The sequence below is a fragment of the Gallus gallus genome, chromosome 9 (assembly GCF_016699485.2).
Source record: "Gallus gallus isolate bGalGal1 chromosome 9, bGalGal1.mat.broiler.GRCg7b, whole genome shotgun sequence".
NCBI lineage: Eukaryota > Metazoa > Chordata > Aves > Galliformes > Phasianidae > Gallus > Gallus gallus.
The window spans coordinates 6,882,975-6,903,665 of NC_052540.1; the positions used below are offsets into that span (position 1 = coordinate 6,882,975).

The 20,691-nt window shown below is 36.7% G+C and overlaps 1 long non-coding RNA gene across 2 annotated transcripts in view; it reads left to right on the forward strand.

The window, feature by feature from the left end:
• LOC107051851 overlaps positions 1-20,691 on the forward strand; it is a 373,871-nt gene that overhangs the window by 160,769 nt on the left and 192,411 nt on the right. The window contains exon 3 of one of the 2 annotated variants that reach the window (XR_005862189.2): positions 6,892-7,064. This is a non-coding gene — a long non-coding RNA (uncharacterized LOC107051851). Of the gene's footprint in view, positions 1-6,891; positions 7,065-17,388; positions 17,511-20,691 lie in introns of those variants that run through there. The other variant, XR_005862190.2, reaches the window with a different exon arrangement.

The window sequence follows — 20,691 nt, forward strand, 5'->3', positions numbered from 1 at the left end:
TTACCTACTAAGACCTTATTTCTTTGTCCTGAATTAATACAGATGATAAACAGTAGAAATAAACAAATGTTTTGGATAAAAATTACCAGTAAAGTCATCGTGTTATGAACACTTCAGTGTTGAAAAAGGCAGATTTAGTCTGCCAGTGTTAATAAATTTACTGGTTTTTAGGGGGTCTTTTTACATGAAAACTAAGACCAACAATATATTTGAAATGGTCACTGCAGGGGGCTTGCAATTAAAGAATACTTTCCATCAAAATTCAGTCAACCTTAGTAGGAAAGTTTTGGAATATGTGACCACCCTGAAGGGCTCACTGGCTTCACTAAGACACCATAGTTATCAGGTGTTTTTTTTTCAGTAAGTATCTAGCCTATGAGCATGTCATTATCTAAAGCTCTACCCAAAAATGTTCAGCTACAACAACATGTGTGTGTTATGTATATATACATGTGTATTTAAAAAAGAAATATTTTATCTTTTAAATTGAAAACAATTTAATTTTTTTCTTTAAGTTATGGAACAAATAGAACAAAAATGAAACTACAACAGTAAATAATGTTGAATGATCTTGGTTTAACCATTCAAATAGCTTTAAAAAAAAATTAACTGCTTCACATGCCTGTGCCTGAAGCCCCGTAGTCTTCAGGAATAACAACTTCTCAAGCTAATGCAGTAAGAGAGAGCACTGGTAGCACCAACTAAGTAACACATTTTCTTCATCTTGTTATCCATAAACCACATGTGCTGAGCCTGTACATTTCAATAAAATGTGAAGAGTGAAATATAGCTGAGAAAATTTTAAAAACACCAAGGGGATAACAAGATTGTTAAATGAAAAATAACAACTCTGTTTTGTAAACAGGGATGTCTTGATTTTAAAAAGCACAGTACAATTAATAATTTCCTGAAGCAAGGAGCATATAGAGCAAGACTGGCCCTGTCTACAAAATAAACATATGAAGGATAGGCAATCTGGGATTCTTACAGTGAAATTTTCTGCCTTTGGTGGCTGGTTATCCCTCATAACAAGAGACACCTGTGTAAAAACTGGAATACATTAAAGAGCTAAAGTAATCTTTATGGAACCTTTAGCTCTCAGCTTTACCCTGGGCCTCCATGTGCACACCTTCAAGAGCCAAAAATCACTGACTATCATCCAGAGCTTTATCACTCTTAAGGAAGAGGGGCTCTTTATCACTCTTGCAGCAGAGGGACTGACCTATTTGCCTCAGGATAATTTATGTGTAGTGGGTCTATAATTATTTTTTAGCACCTTTATATCTCCTGGATTGTCCCTATTGCACTTGCTTGTTCTTGATGGTAGAAAGAGTTGGCATGAATTAGAATGAGATTCTAAGAAATTGCGACAGGAATCAAGAGAGGTCACTATGGTTTGGAAATCAAGCGGTAGATTTATCGTCTGGGTTGTGTGAAGAAGACAGGGCAAGTTTAATGTGAGTCCAGCTGTGTTTCTGGACTGTGCACTGGCTGCAAGCAGTACAAGAAGACTTTGTGACACAGCTCCTGGACTTGTGGAGTATGGTCCTGGGGTTAGCTGTTAGCAATGGGAGGCTGAAATCTGGTCTGTTTTGGGACCAAAATGTTTTCATCTTGTGCCTCTACATATTTTTTTAGCAAGTGAAAAGCTTAATAAAATGTTCCTAAAGATCCTTTACTCTGTGCTCCTTTCACAACATGTTTTCCTCCTTCTCCAATGGGCAATATCACAAAAAATCAGGTACTCCTCATCATAGTCAGGAAAAGTTGAGGCAACAGCACTAAGGTAACCCACTCGTGGATTCTTCAGATAGACCATGAGTCTGGGAGCCTTAAAAAATATCTGAGAATTTAGTCTGATTATGGAGAATAACTGTGAGTCTATATGCTGTATTACTCACTAGAATATTTACTAATTGATGTGGAGGGAAGCATAGACTGAAGAGAGCAATTGGCCATTGGCACTGGACCTAGATAGAGAAGAGATGAACACTGCTGGATTGCTTAATGGAAAATTTGAAAGCCTCATTGCTAGGGAATACCTGAAAAACCTGCTGCTAAGATGATTTTGAGCTATACAACAGCATTTCATACATTATAGTTTTTTTTTTCATTCATGACAGAAATCTTGACTTTTAAAGGAAAAAAAGAAATAAAACCCAACCTTACTTAACAGCTTTTGTTGGTTCCCTTATCTTCTCAGGGTCAAGTTCAAAGTGGAACCTTCTGCTATTCCTCTTTTCATTTAATAATGCCTTGGAATAAGTATCGGGGAAAGCATTAATGAAAAAATACTGTGTGCATCGAATCCATTTTATTTGGATGGGATTTTGTAACCAGCTCCATTTAGTACCTACCTACTGTTTCTCATTCACTCCTGCTGTCTCTCTAGAAAGAATATTTTTTGTACTTATGCTTTGTCTAAAAGACTTACCATACCTCTTTCTGCCTCATTCACTTGCTTCATTTACTTGCCATCACTTTTCAACTGTAGCAGTTTTTTTTTTTCTCCTTGGTCTCTACCTCTAAATTCTTTCTCTCTCTGCATCATTATTTAAACTGCATGGATATATAGACAACTAGTGAGCTTCAGTTTTTATTAAGATTTTATTTAAAATAGAGGTTTTTTCAGAAGTCTGTGAAAACAAGAAACCTAAAATCTACACTTTTAAATGTGGCATTTCAATGTGATATCCACAAATACAGCCTTATAAATGGTAGTGAACTAAGGTTAATAATAGTAATAGCAATAATTAATAATTATTTTTTAAAATGCATCTATGATAAGGAATCTGATTTGTAAAACTTTGTGTTTATTCTTCACATATCATTTGAGACCAGACGTGAAAATTTTCTTTCAGAGAGGCAGAAATATTCTAAAGTATATTTTAGTTTCTTTCATTAAGCAGGAGAATGTCATAGTTCTTCTCAAAACAATTTTGAAACATTAGAGGTTAATCAAAAGAAGTCTTTTCTGCTGCTCTCCTACCCACAAACAACATGATAATAAAAAACCAAAAATTGAAATGAAAGTCTTGTTTGAGAATTACTAAATTGTTTCATAATGAAATATGGAAAATTCACTTGTTTTTGAACCTCTGCACTTCCCACCCCCATCTCAAACTATCTCCCTTCTAAATTGTACTGTATGGTCAAGGTTTTCATGCCATAGTCAATTCTTCCAAAATTCTCATCACAATTATTTTAAGGAATAGGGAAGTAGAGGTACAAAAAGATGGTATTTTTTCACTGAAAGCTATTACTGAATTAAAGAAATGGTAATTGAATCCCCCCATAGGATTAAGTGAAATCAAGAAAAGTCTTTCACGCCATTTAATTCTAAATTCCTAGAAAACTTTTTTTGATTTCTGCCAAGAGCCAAAATGCCTCAGTATATAATATACCCCAGATAGAGTTGTATCATGAGCCCCAAATTTATCACATCATCTTCCTACCATCCCACAGAGCTTGAAAAATGTTTTCTAAAGGTTGGACTTAGATGAGGGGAAGGAGATGTAAGGTGATTTCTTTTTGTTGATGTTAGTTCTATCTTTCTTTGGTCATTCATGGCTATTTTATTTTCCATTTATCTTGCATCAGTAAAATTACTGGTTGAATTTGAGCAGCAATCAGAGGAGAGATGTACGTTTTTGATAAGCCATTTATTTAAGTTGCCCCTGAGGCACACTCATTCACTTCATTTGTCTTTCCTCAAGTGCAAGGTAGCCTGCTCATTTAAATGCTAGCGCAGATATCATGACTACTATGAATAGTGACTTATGATTATTAGGCAGTAACTTTCTTGACAGAAGTAACCTATTTATCTTCAAAAAGCCAGGCCCATTCATAAAGCTGTAAAATTGTATTGTGATATATATATAAGTTACCTTAGTAAAGGACTGAGGGCTTTTTCAGGCCTTATCTAAACTTGTGGAACACTGATGTCAGGGTTACTGGAAAATTTGATGTGTGCACAATAAGAGCAATTACCGTCTGCTTATAAACTCACTGAACATCTTTGGATTAGCACCTGAGCCATTTCAGAGAGTTTTTAACAATTTTTTTTTTTCTCCCTCTATCAAAACTTCTAATGCTGTGTGGTTAATATATGTTATCTTTGTTGGGTAAATGAAATACCACTTCTAGCCTATGCCTGGTGGTGTTCCCTGAATCAATAAGCTGAATGCACACAAGAGCTGACCTAGGATATGAGCTACCTGCTACTGTGATGGCTTGTTCTTGTATATTTTCCTGATATTTGATATTCTGTAAACATGTTTATTTACTTTATTGAGCCACTGATAGGAAATTAGATCTAGAAGCTTTCTTGTATTTTATAAGTATGAGAATATATACTTAGAGTACAAGACACATGAATTTCTGCATGCAGTGTGACTTCCCCTGAAAAGGGGGAAATGATTGCCCTGTTAGTCTGACAGCAAGGGTAAATGTTTGCCCTGTTAGTCTGACAGCAATTTAAACAAGTAAGTTGCTGCCTTCAGTATTGAATTGTCCAAACAAAACTCCTGATGTGATTTATTTTATCCTTTTATTTTGGGAGCAGAAGAGGTTGGCAGGTATCTTAATTTGGCTTTCCATTAGCATTGAGTTTTAACAGATGTACTTAAACTTCAATCAAATTGAAAACCTAATTTGCCCATCTATGTATAAGTGTTTTTCATGGTCATAGCCAAAGTTTTCACCATTTGGGAAGGGAAGAGAAGAGAGGTTTTCTTGTTGTGCTTTTAAAATTTATTCTGTATTTATTTATCTTTGGAAAAGAAAATCTATGGAGGAAAAAAGTAATTTCCAGTGGGCTACCAGTGTTATATTTTTCCTGTTCACTTTATAATTCAGCATTTATCTTTTACAAGAGATGCTGTGGGTTTTAGTAAGCACAAATTGCTTTCTCTGGGGTTTTCTATTAAAAGTATGGAATGGGAGTAGCATAAAAACAGCGTGTATGTTTTATCAATTACATATGTTTTTTTTTTCTTTTCTAAAGAGAGCTGTACTAGCCTCTGGTCTCATGGGGCAAAGATTCATTTTCCATATGTTGAATATATATGTACATTAGGTATACACATAAATGTATATTTTTTTCTTTTTGCCTTGGGCTATAATCACATCAGATGTCCAGATCTTAGTCTGAGGACATTCTCTAAGGGGAAGGCAGGATGCCACAGGAGCTGATTCAGTGGGTGGTACTCTTCCTTTTGAGTCAGAGCTGAACTAATGCCTTGGCAAGTTGTTCTGGAAGGAAATACGTTAATGGGAAAGAAAATTGAAATCTATCAGTAGGGAAATTAACCATGTTGTCATAACCTGAATGCATGTCAGTAATATCAATAGATGAATTTCATCTTGGATAAACAGCCACTTTTAAAGAGATTATTAATTCTACATGATTGGAGGTATTGCATTGTTCTTTTTCAAATGAGGTGTCAAAAGGAATTAAAAGTTTACAACCAGGTAAAAATGGCAATGATTTTTTTCTGTATTTGGATTGGACTTTGGGCTTCCAAAAACAGTAAAATAATAATAATAATAATAATAATAATAACAACAATAATAATAATAATGGGAGCAGATGCCCAGTTGCAGGAGTTGCCATGCTGGTTTAGAGAGCAGAGCAGATCAGATGAGCTTCTCGGAACACAGAAGCTAACTTTCCTTCACTCTGATCCCAAACACTGTACCATGAAGTTACTTACACATAAGATGTCCTGATTTCCTTAAAGAAACTGAGAAACTGATCACCAGTAACTGTGAAGAATAATTTTTGTATAGCTGTCAATGAGATGGTTTTTCCTGTCCTTGCAAATGCAAACACCTGCATAGTGACCTATGCATTCACAATGCACAAGAGCTGGCAATCAAAATGCTGGCCTTGCAAAAACTCTCCAGCCTTTTCACCTTGAAGAAACATACCCAATAAGGAAAGTCAGATAATTGTAACACTAGACTGGAATCAGACAAGCTCTATTGAAAAATAGATGAAAACTATGGGAGCGCATGTTGAAATATTTTCATTACCTGGGTAGACAGACTTTTTAGAACTAGTCTCAAAGAGGAGGCATGAAGTATTTAAAGTGTAATCCATGAGGATATTGTATGTATTTTTCTTCAGTTTTAACTGTACCTAGTTACATTTCCTCTAGAGCGAAAATAATATTAATAAATGAATAAGTAAGAAGGTCTTTCCCTGAGGCTGAAAAATACAAAGTTTGCATATTTACCCAAACTTCTTCCATTAATAATTACTGTTTATCTGTTTGATGTCCAAAGTTTCATAGGATCTACATTTAGACCTTGTATAGAATTCATGCAGTTTTAGTTGCTCAAATAATGGTGAGGGGCCTGGAGAATCTCCCTTATGAGGAAAGGCTGAGAGATCTGGGACTGCTCAGTCTGGAGAACAGAAACTGAGTGGAAATCTTATCAATGCTTATAAATATCTAATGGGCAGTACTCAAGTGGATGGGACCAGGCTTTTTTCAACAGTGCCTAGTGACAAAGGGCAATGGGCACAAACTGGAACATGGGAAGTTCCATACAAACATAAGGAAAAACTTGTCAACTTCGAGGGGGACAGAACACTGGAACAGGCTGCCCAAAGATGTGGAGTCTCCTTCTCTAGAAGTATCCAAAACCCACCTGGACTCTTTCATATATAACCTGGGTGGGTTGGACTAGATGATTGTCCCTTCCTGCCCCTGCAATTCTGTGATACCTTGGTGATCAGTTCAGAGGGCAACCACAGAGAATGACCTGACAGAGTATCTGTTAATGACTACATTTCCCTTGAAAACAAGCATGCTTATTAAATGATGTGTTTAGTTTCATGTATCAGGCATCTTTCTAAAACATTGTATTTTATTTTAATTTCAGGTCATTCTTGATAGAGTGAGCCAGTTCCTCATGGTATAAGTTGGCAGCATGTCATAAAAGTCAGTGCCTTGAAGTCAATGGATCTTTCCATCATATATATGAATTCTGCCTTATGCCTAGCATGTGACACACCCTTGGAAGAAGAGATCGCATGAAAAGGTAGATGTATACAGGTAAATAGACTGTCAATTTGTGGATATATAGTATCAAGATGATGAAATTCAGACCAATCTATATTTCCATACCTGAAAGAGAATAAGTCAGGCTCTTTAAGAAATGACTGTGCCAATAAAAACTGTATGGTAGAGTCAAAGGATGCCTTCCTGACTCAAAATCTTAGATATGTAATTAATGCAAGAAGATGTAGAGAAAGCTAAATTTGAAGACAGGCTGTAACCAGATATATTTGTTTCATTGCTCTTCAAAATTGATCTTGACTTGTCAAAATGCTTTCTGATTTGCTTAGGAGTACAAATTACCATAAATATAGTTGAATATAATTGATGCTATTTCAGTGGATAACTAGAATTACTTGACATTTGGTGCAAGGCTTCTGTGTCTAGGAGAGGAAGAAGGTGTGGACGGACATCTGTGCTTCTAAAAAGCTCTTATGTAAGCTAGTTGGCATGGATTGTTTGCAAAGAAGTTTACCTCACTTGATGCTGATCAGGCTGAAATGGAGGCATGGATTATGTGTACAAGGACAACTATCCACACACTCAGAGAATAATACTGCTAACCCAAATTATAACAGGACTTGCTGTTTTCTTGTCTAGAGTACACACTGTATACTGCAGTGGACACAAGCAACTACATGAAATATTATGAAATTGTAGGAATTTCTACTTTGCACCTTTGCCTTGTCATTAGAAAAATTTTCAGCCAGTTTTATGGGCTGTAATGCATCTTGGCTCCTGTGAGTGTTTATTCTGATCATAGGCAAGGGAAGAGACAGTGGACTTGGCATGTCGGCTTTAGATGATAGATGGTGCAGACGCATCAGCCTGGCTTGAAGTGTCTGCTCAGCAGTTCTGTGGTGGATGGAATGGAGAAAGGAAACTCTTTGTGAATACTCTTGTCATGTTACCGTCTAGCTTCCAAATGGATCTCAGATATGCCTATGAAAAGTGACAAGGGCTGACAAAGAAGCGTGTAATAGATTCTGTAACTGTTACTAAATATTACATTATTTTGACTCCTACCACTGCCCTGCAAGAACTGCTGTCTAATAATATACAGACTGGAATGGTTCACATTACATTAGTAATAGACAAATGTTGCCCTTTTTTTTTTCTTTTTTTTTTTCTTAAGCCAACTCAGGCAAATCCTCTGCCTGAAAATTTGTGCAAGGTTTCAATCAATTCTTGTTATGGAATCATAGCCAATCCTAATCCTTCTTTTTAAATAGCTCTATAAATTCTTGAGCTGAGATGGAAAGAGTGGTGGTGGTGGAGGGTGGGCAGGAAACAGTAAAGTTGCTTAAATTAGCAACTTCTGGACTTTATGGTATTTTTGTGACACTTGATCACAGTGTAGCCAGAAGGTATAGCACAAAACCAGCGGACTTGAATCTCACAAAATAAAGGACTAAAATTCAAGGCTAATTAGCTTTTCTTTGCGGGAGAGGGTGGAAAAAAATACTTTGCAGACATGTTCTCCTTCAGGATAGGGCACACTGAAATTTTTACAGCCTGTAAACTAGTAAAAATAGCTACACACAAAGCCATCAATACAGGTCTTGCTGAGTGGGTTAAAGCTTGTTTCCTTCAGTCTGAAGTGGATTGAACTTATTTGCTGATATTTGAGAGAAAATAGATGTCTGTGTCTCTTTTCAGCTAGCTTAGTACTACAAGGTTCATCTGGGTTGCATGTAGGACTACCATCTTAGGAGGTCCTAAGACAACATCTGAACTGTATCACTTTAGTTTGTCTACAAACCTATTTGAAATTTCCCAGGTTAGCTGACAATAACTTCCAAGGAGGTGACCATTCCTTCCTAACACTAACTTCATTTTTGAGAATTATTCTATTTCTTGCTCAGCCTCTATCATCTTGTGGAAACTCCTAACACATAGATCTTGCTTGGATATGGACCATTGATTGTGTTACTTTTTGTTTTCTTTCTTTTTTTTTTTTTCCTTGACTCCTTCTGATTTCCCTGCATGCAGTAGTAAAAGTAAAAATAATTTTGACATTTTTGCCCATGTTTCATACCTTCCCTTGAAAGAATACCTAAGGCAAGATGGCCTATTAATCTTATTAGTAGTTTTGTTGTGAATTTATGTGCAGTTTGCTATAAAATCATCTTAAAACATAGTACCTGGGTATCTCTTCCAGTGAAAAGGACCCTGAGCAGAGAAAACCTTACTCCTGGACCATGTGTGAGATTCTGTGCTGTTATTGCCACATGTTCTTATTTCTCCTTTCACTTTGTCTGTATAGTTGATTTTGATAGATAGTGTGCATTACAAAGAATCTGATTTTAATGTGTTTGTTACATAAGGAATTCTGATATGGAATTTATAATAATTCACAAGTTGTAGATGACTCCCAAATATTCCAGAAACAAGGAAGCCAATAGATTAAAACCCATTTGGTGATGTGAGTCTTGAAATGCTGTATCTATGCTGAATTGTCTTTTCATTGCTTTTATTAAACAAATGCTGCTTCACAAAGTAAAGCTCTCATCTACTTCCTGCTGAGCAGGTTTAAAAAACATTTTCCACCTTTTCTCTTGAGTCTTACTGTGCAAACTTCATGGTTCTCCCCACTGTGATCTGTTTTGCAAAAACAGCCTATTAATTGAGAATGTTTTTTAGTATTGCCAAAAGGTCACTACTATCAATTATGGAGAATATTTGTAAAGAAGAAATCTTGCTTATAATGCAATATAACCTGAATTGTCTAATTTGTGTGCTGTAATAAGGCCAAGCCCACTTATTGATTAATCAATCTTTGTTGTCTGTTTGCTGATTATATCAGGAAGACTCTTAATGTAATGGGATATCATACAAAGTGTTTGCTCTGGGTAACGTTTTACAAAACTATTTATTGCTAATATTACAGTGAATTTATTTAACCCATTTTGATTTGTAATGGTAAGCTAGGAACTGAACACTGAACTGTATTTGGATTTGAATTGCGAACAGTAACATGACTGAGTAAGACCACCAACAGAGATTTTTTTTTCCTGTTTTGATAATCATTATTTGATGTTTTCTATTGAAAAGTCTTAATGGTTTGCAATTAATACTGCACTGTGAATTCATTGTGTGCTTCAAAAATTATGTTGGCATATGACATTGGAGGTGGACACTGGTGGCATGGCAGTAGAGAATGAACCTTCCCACCAATATCCCATTACTCTTTGTTGCTGTGTGACAGATGGCAGCAGAGGGGTGGTCTGATGAAATGGTGTCTGACATGGAAGTGCGTATGAAGCAAAAGTGTGCTGTTGAATTTCTCTGTGTGGAAAAAATGGCACCTGCTGACATTCAGTGATGCTTGATGAACATTTATAGAGACCAAACAGTGGATGTGAACGCAGTGAGGCAGTAGGTGGTGTGTTTCAGCAGTGATGGCAGCAACAGTGGTTCACCTCCACTGCTGCAGGCTCGTGTTCATTGCTGATGAAAATGCAGAGCTAATGGTGGCAGATGTTGCAAAATAGCATTTTGTAGCTGAAAATTATCTGTGTTATGTAGCGTTATTGTGCTCTTTGTATCCATTGTAGTTTCCATGGAAATAAATAGGAGGCATTATTTTTGGAGCAACCTACATATAGTGCATGATTATTGTTGAGCAAAATAAAACTAAGGGCAAAAAAACTGGTTTTGAATAAATTCAAAATGTTTTTCAGACTATCTTTAAAGATCTAATATTTGGCTACTTTTTAGAATTCTAAGAAAGAAACATGGCATATTAAACTGAGCGTAGTATAATTCATTTATCTTCATATGTTTCATATATTCAGGGTTTTTATCTTGTAGCAAATCATAATGTGAATTGTAGGGCACAGAGTAGTGACAAGAGTTACATACATAGATGATGTTGTAAGTTATGGTGTAATTATCATTATCTCTGTTGGCATGAATGCATCGTTTGCACTAAATAATTTCCCTTATTTTGCTCTGACTCTGTGATTCATCTGTGTTCTTCTGTACTGTAGTTGATGTAAATGAGCTACATTAAACTGCCCCCCTGCTCACTTTGTGCATAGTTAAGGATTTAAATTGTCTCAGAAATCCATTATCACTCTAAGACAGAAAGATGAGAAAAATGTGTGAAAAACTCATAAACAGGTAGAATTAGAAGTTCTCTATAAAATAACTTTTGACAAGTGTGAAATATCTAAGATTTAAGTGGGAATTCGTGTAGAGATTCAAATAAAATAATGCTGCATTTTGAATTTAGGAGAATTAATGAACTACTGATTATGGTGTTCAGTATTAGTATATCAAAGCAATAATATTTTTCAAAGCTTGAGATTTTTCCAATAGATGAATACTTGATAATCATAGCATCTGTTGTTAGAATACTCAATAGGACCAGAAAATCAAAGAGAAACATGCAAGAACACAGAAACCATTTACCGCTTATCCTTACTTCAGTATTTAACATACTGAAGTTTAAGTGCCTTTTTGTTGTTGTTGTTCTTGTTGTATGAAATGCTCACAATGTGATTTGGCATAACACAGATCTCACCCTGATTAGTAAAATTGAAAGAATAAAAATGGACCCAAATGTTGCAAGTATTTGTGCCCACAGCTCCATTTGTATTACTTGTACACTTTAACATTCTTTACTTGTACAAAGGGTGTTTGAAAGTTAAGAACTTCAAAAATAGGATACTTTTTATAAAACAGCAGTGCCACATATAAAAAGAAATGCCAGGCTCAACATCAGCAATGTGCCATGTCTGCAGTGCTTCCAAATTACAAAACAATGTTTTCACCAGAGGGGTACTTAAAGTCGCAGGTTCAGTTAATGCATCCATTGAGAATGAGAAAGTAACAGTTCTCTCTAAAAAATGTAATATGTATATTGATTCCCAGTGCATTCTGGAATGTGTATTCAGCTTTTCTGGCTCTGGAAACATAATGTTCAACACATGGCCACCTGCAGTTCGTTTCATCACGGTAAAATTTTTGCACCTTTCCCCAAGGAAAAATTGAGATATCATAGATGCTTTCTGGTTTACACATGCTATGTAGATTATACCTTAAATATGTGACATGCAACCTAAATCCAGACAGATTTTTGGCACCAATAGTGGCAACTTGAAAGATATTATATCACAAATTTTAAACTCATTTATATGGTCATCACAGTTTTTGGAAATATGGTCTATTTGCTTTGCAGCATCCAGGGTGCATCGCTGAATCAATGCCAGCCATAGGAAAAAAAAGAAAGAAAAACAATTTGTAAGTACTGACCCTGTTAGGGAACATTGCAATGCAGTCTGATTCCTTAATGCTAGGGAAACTGAAGTGGCTTGAGCGTTGTACAGTTCTGTGTCATTGTTCTTAAATCCAAGACCAAACATAAGCAACTGCATAGAGGAAAGAAATGCTCTCATCAGTGAGTTTTTAACAATAAAGAATCAAAAAACGAAGTGGAATAGTATCACCAAAAAGCCCCACTGCGTGTTATTAGCACAAGACTCCTCCAGTGTTTAAGTGGGGACATAAAATGTACACATGTAATACAATGCTAGCCTTTTTTATAAACAGTTCTCCAAAACACCCTTAAAGAGTAATGAAATGTGACTTCCATAGCCAAAGTGCTATAAAAGTCGGTTTCTTAAACATTACTAAAACATGAAAAAATGATGCTTTTTATGACATGTGTAGAACAGTCCTCACAATTCCTTTAAGCAAAGAATTGGAATTTCTTTGAAGCTGTTGTCCACATTATCTTAGAGAGAAATAGAACCCGTTGCCATAGTATATTTACTTGTGTATAATGATTAGTGTGACATTTTCCTAGCTTTATTGCAACTGTTATACCATACACAGTTCCATTATTCCTTTGTAACTGCACTAACAAGAGTGCGCTGTTCCATGAGGGCCTCTGACTAAGACAATCAGCAGTTAAATGCAACTCCTTGAATCTAGTGACTATAGAGGCAAAGTATGCTGACATAAAACAACTTGCTGAAATGGATGTCTCTGCATATGTATGCATATGGAAGACTGTACATACAGCCTGATATTACACTGCTAAAGGAAGTTGGTTACTTAAGAAAAGTTCTTCAATAAAGATGAACAATATCATGCTCACACAGACAGGTTCTCCTCTTCTGGAATTCCTTGCAAGCCTAATGAGGGGCAGTCAGCCTGTTATCCTTAATGAATGTCAGTGTAGGTGGGAGGAAATCAGACTCATCTGTGGACTCTTGCAAATGAACATAAACTGAGAAACAGATATACAGTAATCAGCTACGGATTCTCTCATATATCTTCTATTTACTTTACTTTTACTTTTTGTAGTCTTTACTGCGAGGTAAGTGTCAGTGGTGAGAAAATGTTCTGTGAGCTCTGCCTTTTGGCTACCATGATGCTGTTTGTTTATATAGTATCAAGTGGATGGTCTTGATACTAGAGAAGTCGTGTACGCATGGTTGTGTTTTAGAGGTTCTCATCGGCTGCTGTATAGATAGCAAGATACCACTACTGTACAATGTGGTGAGGATGGCATATATTGTGCTGTATAGGTGGATGATTACTAATAATATTTACATTCACCTGTATCCTACTGTAAAAATTAAAATGAATTTAAATAATTCTATTGATTGTGCCCAATCGAGAGTGCAGTGACAAAAATAGAGATAACTCTCTTTGCTATGCAGAAGAAGGGCACTTTCTAGGGAAAGAGATCCACAAGATTCTAAAAAGATCTTACTGCAGATTTCTACCTGTCTTGCACCACCTGTCTTGATGAGGCTCACTTATGCCATGAAAGGAGGACTTCCCCTCACTGTAGTATCACTATCCCAACTATATTCAGGAAGACAGTTGCAGACTGGGTTCCTAACTTTTCTTGATGTTTTAAGTCTGTACGTTCCTGAAATACACTTTGTCAATACTAAAGCTTGTGGCACAAGCCTGCATAAGAAGGGGGCTTTGTTTAATATTTTTGCTTCTTTTTAGATTTTCACGCTTCAGATTCATGATGCAAGGTGGTGCTTGTAATACAGTGAAATATTAATCAGTAGGTCATTCATAAAAAGGTATATAAAAAGGTGGAACCATTTTAAAAATGTGTTTGACAATCACTATACTACATGGTCTCCAGATCAGTATATCTATACAGATACAGAATGTGTATCTGTATACTGTTGAGCTTATAAAGCGGAATATCCTGAGGTCTGACTGTTGCTCATCTTGGGTTTTTGTGTATGTTGCTGAAGAATCTCCTATAAAGTATTATTGAATCTCCTATTAAGTATTCATGGAGAGGGAGGGCATGAGATGAAATCTATTTTGACCTGATATGATAATTTCTTTGTTTTTCAGAAGAGTTAGTTAAAGCTAAATGACACAAGAGATTATTGGCATTGTAGTTAAACTTGACAGCTTTTGATACTACAAGCTCAGGTTGTTGTCTTTTTTCTTTTTTTTTTTTTTTCTGATTTTAGTTCATCCTGATATAGCCTCAGTAAAGAAAGTTGTAAGTCAGATCTGAACAAACAGTAGTAATAGATTTATTGATTTGCTTTGTCAATACCTTTGGACAACTCCTGAAAGAACTCTAATTATCTTAGAAAACAAAGTCTTTGCAAATGGCAATTGCATGATTGATTAGTTGCCACTCATTTACCTTGTGGTCTGAGACACGCTGCTAAGAACTCTAAATCAGAAGTTCAGCCTTTTGGAAGAGGCTTTTGAGCATGGATTTTTGTTACAGAACAGCTCCTAAAGCTTCAGAAACTTCCAGAAGCTGAAGATTTTTAGAATTTCCTCTTTGCCCTATAGAGAAATTAATTTCAAAAGGCTGCATTAATGAAGAGCTACATAGTGATTGACCTGGTACGGCCAGACACAAGCTTACTACAGGACTCCGAAGAAGAGAATTTTTTCTACACTGCATATATTTTCCATAGCATCTGTGCAAAAGGAAGCCAATGCTTTTTGGGAAAAAAAAAAAAAAAAAAAAAAAAGTATTCTTTACCAATCATTTGGCGCTTGGGCAAGGTGAAAGCAGATTTCAGAACCATGCTTAGGGGAGTATCTGCAACACCGTCTTATTGAATGAAGACTAATGGGAAAGAAAATTTAGTTACTAGGACTTCATAGAGGTGATCAGGCATAGAAAGGGACACTTACATGTCTTTCTTTATGAAAGCATATGTTCCAGATACTTGAGGAATTACAGTGGCCCAATTAAATAAAATACAACTGCACCTTATGATAGTTTTGTAGAACTGCAAGAGAAGGAATGTTTATACACAGTGCAGTGCTTTTCTGATGGTCCCATTAACTCTTAGTCTCTAATAAGAAAAGGAAAGACTCAACACTGCCTGCAAAACTTTTTCCCAGAACCTAAATAGGTTTAAAGATAAGGACAAAAAGGTGGACTTTAACTGGAGATGTCAGTGAGATGATAGAAGGATATATCAAGACATTGATAACATAGAAAAGTTGCGTTTGCAGCTGGTCTTGCCATTAATAAGTAGGTTTTTGTACTGCTGATATGAAACCAGGAAACAGACAGTGAAGCAGAATTACTAAATAATTATGGGTGAGAGAAAATTTTCTTTTTCTCAGAATTTGAGAAATAGTTGAGTTCTACTTGGAATAAAGAACACAGGAGTAACCTTATAGTGTCTTGTCAATCCAATAAAACTACCCTACACATTAAAATGGATTTATTTGCTCATTTAGTGCACACATTAACATCTTTTAAAATGTTTGCACTGCCTCGGTAAGAGCTAAAATGGAAGATAAAATAATTGCTTAATCAGAATCCCCCTCTCAATGCAAAAGCTACTTTCTTATGTCTGTCAATATATGACAGAAGGAGCCAGCCTCTTTTCATAAATAGAGAACATGGGAAGCATGCTGTTGCAGAGATTCTGCATTATCAATCTGTTGGAGGAGATTTGTACTCTTCTGTCCTATTTTGCAAGAGAGATTCATATAATTCCACAACAAAATATTCCAAAGTGGGTCACTCTCAAATGTCTTTGTTATCTACTCCATTTTGTACAGGCAAGAACGTCTCTGGAGGGTAGGATGCTCCCAGTTAAGATAAGGAGATAAAACCTGTGTTACAATCCTCACACCAGTGCCAAAATATTTGTGGTGAGCCCCTTGAAATGAAGTGCTGGTAAACCCTAGAATCATAGATACTTCTGAAAATACTCTAATAGAATCATGTGGTTATTAATTGTAGCTATAGCAGTTTTGTTCATAGCCCAGAAATCCCATTCCCCTTCTTTGATGTTATTTGTTTTATATAATTAATACATGTATAATTAATACTGTATTTTACAGAAAGCAATAGGACATTTTTTTACCATAGAATAAAAGCTTCATGTGTGAAAGAGGAGTATACTTAACTGATGAAGTAGGAGTTTCACTCGTTATATTCCTATAAAATCCTTCTTAATTAAAAAGTGTGATCAACATAGCTAACAGCTATAAAAGGGACATCTGTGCCCTATGCATTTCATCTCTATGCCTGAGAGCTCTCCAAACCTCCCTCCTTCTTAGATCAATGGCAAAAAGTATAACTTATTATCTCCATTGTATTTATGATAAGCAGAATTGTGGGGCTGGACTGGCATGAGTGCTGGTGCAAGGTGGGGAAATAAGAGCAGCACTGCCTGGGACCTTAATAAAGCCATCTTAAGAAAGAGGAGTAACTGATTATGGATATGCTAGACTTTTATTTCTTTATTTTTGATAGATATAAACCACTGCTTTTTTTGATGCAAAACCTGGTTTTAGGAAAGAGCTAATGTGTAAACTGTGAAATTTTTTAGCAATATGAAATCTGGTTTTGACTCCACGGCTCAGTCTCAGCACTAACCCTGTCAGTGGTGCAATAAACTCAGTTTAGCTGCGTGTAATCTATTTACAAACAGCAGCTTTGCAGTCCTTGATTTGTGTGTCCTTTTAATTTCTCTCTCCCTGCTGTGTCTTCCTCCGATGTACCATGCCATGAGGATGATTAAGCTCCAGCACTTTATCAGCCCAAGATCCATGGCTGTGGCAGTGCGAGGAGCTGTCCTGGTGTGACTGTAGCACAAGCCAGGCCTGAGGACCAGGGAGTCTCTACCCACTGATTTCAAAGCTGTTTCTTCCTCACAAGATCTAGGAATTTGCTTAAATCCTGAGAATAAACTTTAAATACTCAGTAATGGCAACCCCAGCCTGTGCTTGTTATCAGATGGATGGGTAAACTGACCCCTAGGTGGGCTGGGGGGGCTGGGTCCTCCAGAAGGTTCCGGAACCTTCTCCAGTGCTCCCTTCCCGCCCTCAGGGAGCAGCTGCCGGAGGAACCCGCAGGTGCAGTGTGGTGATCCCGGCAGGCACTCCCAAACACCTGAACCCAAGTGAAGCTGTTCTGGGCACCAGGACTGTCCCAGCCTGTGGTAGCCCTTCCTTGGGAAGGTCAGTCTGACATGATCCTTGCTGTTTTTAAAATGTGATGTATTGTTTTTCCTCTGAGAGTCAGTTTGTGCTTTTGAGCAGTGTGGGGCACTATGCAGTGCCTTTCCTTCTGCAGTCTTTATCAAGGAATGGTGTGAGAACAGTGCTTTGAGTCAAATATAGAAGCAGTCATTGTAAAACACAGGGCTTTTGCCCTTTCAGGTTCAACATCTTTTATTATGTAGAGGATAGAAAAAGGCACTAGTGCAATAGCCCTGGTCCTTGTGTGCGACTGAGGCAGCAAAGTGCTCGTGTTGGCCTTGTGCTGCCATGGTGGGTAGTTCAGCCTTCAGGTGTTAAGGGCTGACCCAAGCTGCCTGGCCTGCCTGCTTCTGGCCAGGCAGGGGGCAGCTGGCCCAGCTGAGTCAGACACTGACATCTTGGAAGCGTGTACAGAGGAGAAAGAAAAACACTGACCACCCCAGCATGCTGGTAAGGAAAGAAAACACCAGAGGGCTGTTGAAATATTCGCAGAGGATTAGCACAAAGTTACTGTGTTTAGCACAGGTGTTTCTGTAGCTGTGATACATAAGGAAGATCTACAATATTCAATGACTCAGGCTTTCTCTCATGTAGTATGGTACTTTATGTTACTGGGCTAGAGCACAAAGTGAGGAGAAACAGCTGCTGATGTTTTGCTGTTTTGGTTTTCCTGCAATGTCTAAACTTTGTAAGCTTTTGTTTAATCTAGGTGTGGTGTTTTGTTGTTCCCCCCCCTCCTTGAATACACTAAAATAGAACATGTTAACACATAATGTTTACAAGGAAACACATTTCAACAGAGACATGTAGAAATATTATATTGTTTGACTATGTGGAATTGCATACTACAAACTACTATCACTAGCAAAATTATGGACCTAGATCTCAATAGACCTGCAGTATCTCTCTCCTTTTGGTGATGCTCACTTCAGCAAGGGGATCTGAAAAGTGGTAGAAATTGTTGTTGAGTGTGGTTGTGTGCCCTGTCCTTCTTGTCTCCCTAAGTTTGTCAATCAAGTGGTAATTATTATAGCTTAGAAAATATTCCAGTGTTTTAAACTTGCAGCTGAACGGCACTGGTATTAACTCAGTCTTTAAATGAGTTTTATTCCTGTTTTAAAGATTGAATTCTTTTCAATGGAAAATGGAGGAGGTACCTGACATGGCAGTGCATATGCACAGTGGGATGGACTTGAGCATTTCAAACTACAGTATGGGTAACCCATGTATAGCTTCTCCACATTTTCCCCACTCAGCCTGTTAGAAAGAGGATATGTCTTGGACAGACTAGTTGTGTGTTCATTACTGCAGAGTGGAAGAAAGGAGAGCTATAGATCTCGTAGCTGCTAGGATCTAACTGTGTATCCTCTTGTAGACATATCTGCAAGTATGCTGTTTCTACCACGTTAAAAATTCAAGAGAACTATCTCTTCTGGTAGAACAAAACCTGCATTTTTGTGAAGGATTGTGTACCAAGAACCTGAGATTAGGCTTTCAAAAGACTTTGGCTTTACATTAGATGACTAGATTTTCAAACCAGATCTGTACACTGTGTATTGCAGTTCCTTTTAAAATGTTATCAGAAATGTCTGTTGCAACATTCTATGAGGTTCCATATGTTCCATACCAGTCCCACTGCAGAGGAATAGCTAAAAACGGTCCTTTAGCTGTTAATGAATTCAGTATTGATATTAAATGAGTTTATAGCTTGTTTCTTATTATAAGAATATTAGTAAAATGTTAAAGAACAAAACCAGAATGCTATAGAAATTGGTGCAGAAGTTTAAGACCGATCATCTTGATGATTAAAGGGAATAGAGACATATTCTTACCCTTCAGTAAAATTAATTTTTAATTTCTACAAAGGAAATGGTGTGTTTTTCTGATAAGTTCTCAAAAGGATACAGGATGGTACTGGAGGTGTTCTCTGCTGCATGAGGTTGCTGCTGTATAAGGGAATGAAAAAGAGATTAAAAGAGATCAAAAGTAAGGAACCAGCTTGTCGCTTTGTCTTCCAGTGGGATACTGACGGCTGACATTTAAGAGAAAAAATCAACTAGCATTGCTAGTACTTCTCAACTGAACAATTTGTTCTTGGAATTTCTAATGCTCCACAGTGCCCTTTTAAGAATAAAACTGTAGTTTAGGCCACCTATCCCAGTTGTAACTTGATAACTTTGTATTTGATGACTGTTCCTTCTACTACTACTTTCTTTGTTAAAACTCTTCCTTATTAAATTTCCATTTATGCTGTGGAAGGAACATAATAAAAATACAGTATTCACTATGTGGGTGAGTTGCTGTAGCAACATTATTTTTAGAATTCCCTGTATTGTGTGCTTGATCTTTCAACTTTTTATATTGATACACTAAGAATATACATTGTGTGATTATTTTGTGTTCTGTCTTTAAATATTTGATGATGAGCCTTAGAGTATAACATCTTCAAACAAAAGGGGAGCGAAAATGAACCTTTACATTTTGCCACGCTCAGATTGTATGACCTTATTTTCCAAGAAAGCTTTTAAGTTCAAGGAAGGATTGTATTTTGTTACGTAGTTCTGTGATTTATAAAATGTTCCAATACATCGTATAATTTCATGGAGAGCATCTCTAAAACTCAACCAAGTGTTTAAGGTGCACGTACTCCACACTTGTAAGTACCTGTCCTGCAGTCAAAAGGTGTGGCAGCAAGTTACAGGGACATACCTGAGCTAATTTCAAACTGATTGCTATGTAAGTGCAGTAGTGCTTTACTAGTGGTAAAAACTAAGCTGCATAAATAACAATGGTGCTATTGTAATTTTAACTTGGTGATTCATATTTATGTATTTTGCTGAAGGATAGAATTTGGGGTCTTGAGAACCTAAGACTCATGAGATCTATGCATGTGATAGAAAAGACATTTAAGGACTTGCAAGTAAGATCCTGGTGGGATTTGAGGCATCTTGGGAGAAAGCGAAACATCCATCAGTGTTTTGTTTTAAATACTTGTGCAAATCAGGAGTTTTCTTTCATTTTCTTGAATCAGTGAAGGACATCCAACACCTTACTTTATTAGACTATGTGAAATCTAGTTCAGGTTTACTGATTCCTTTGCTCTTGATTCATGACTGTCTGAGAGTACTTTGTCTATTGATAGAGCCAGATACGTAGAGGC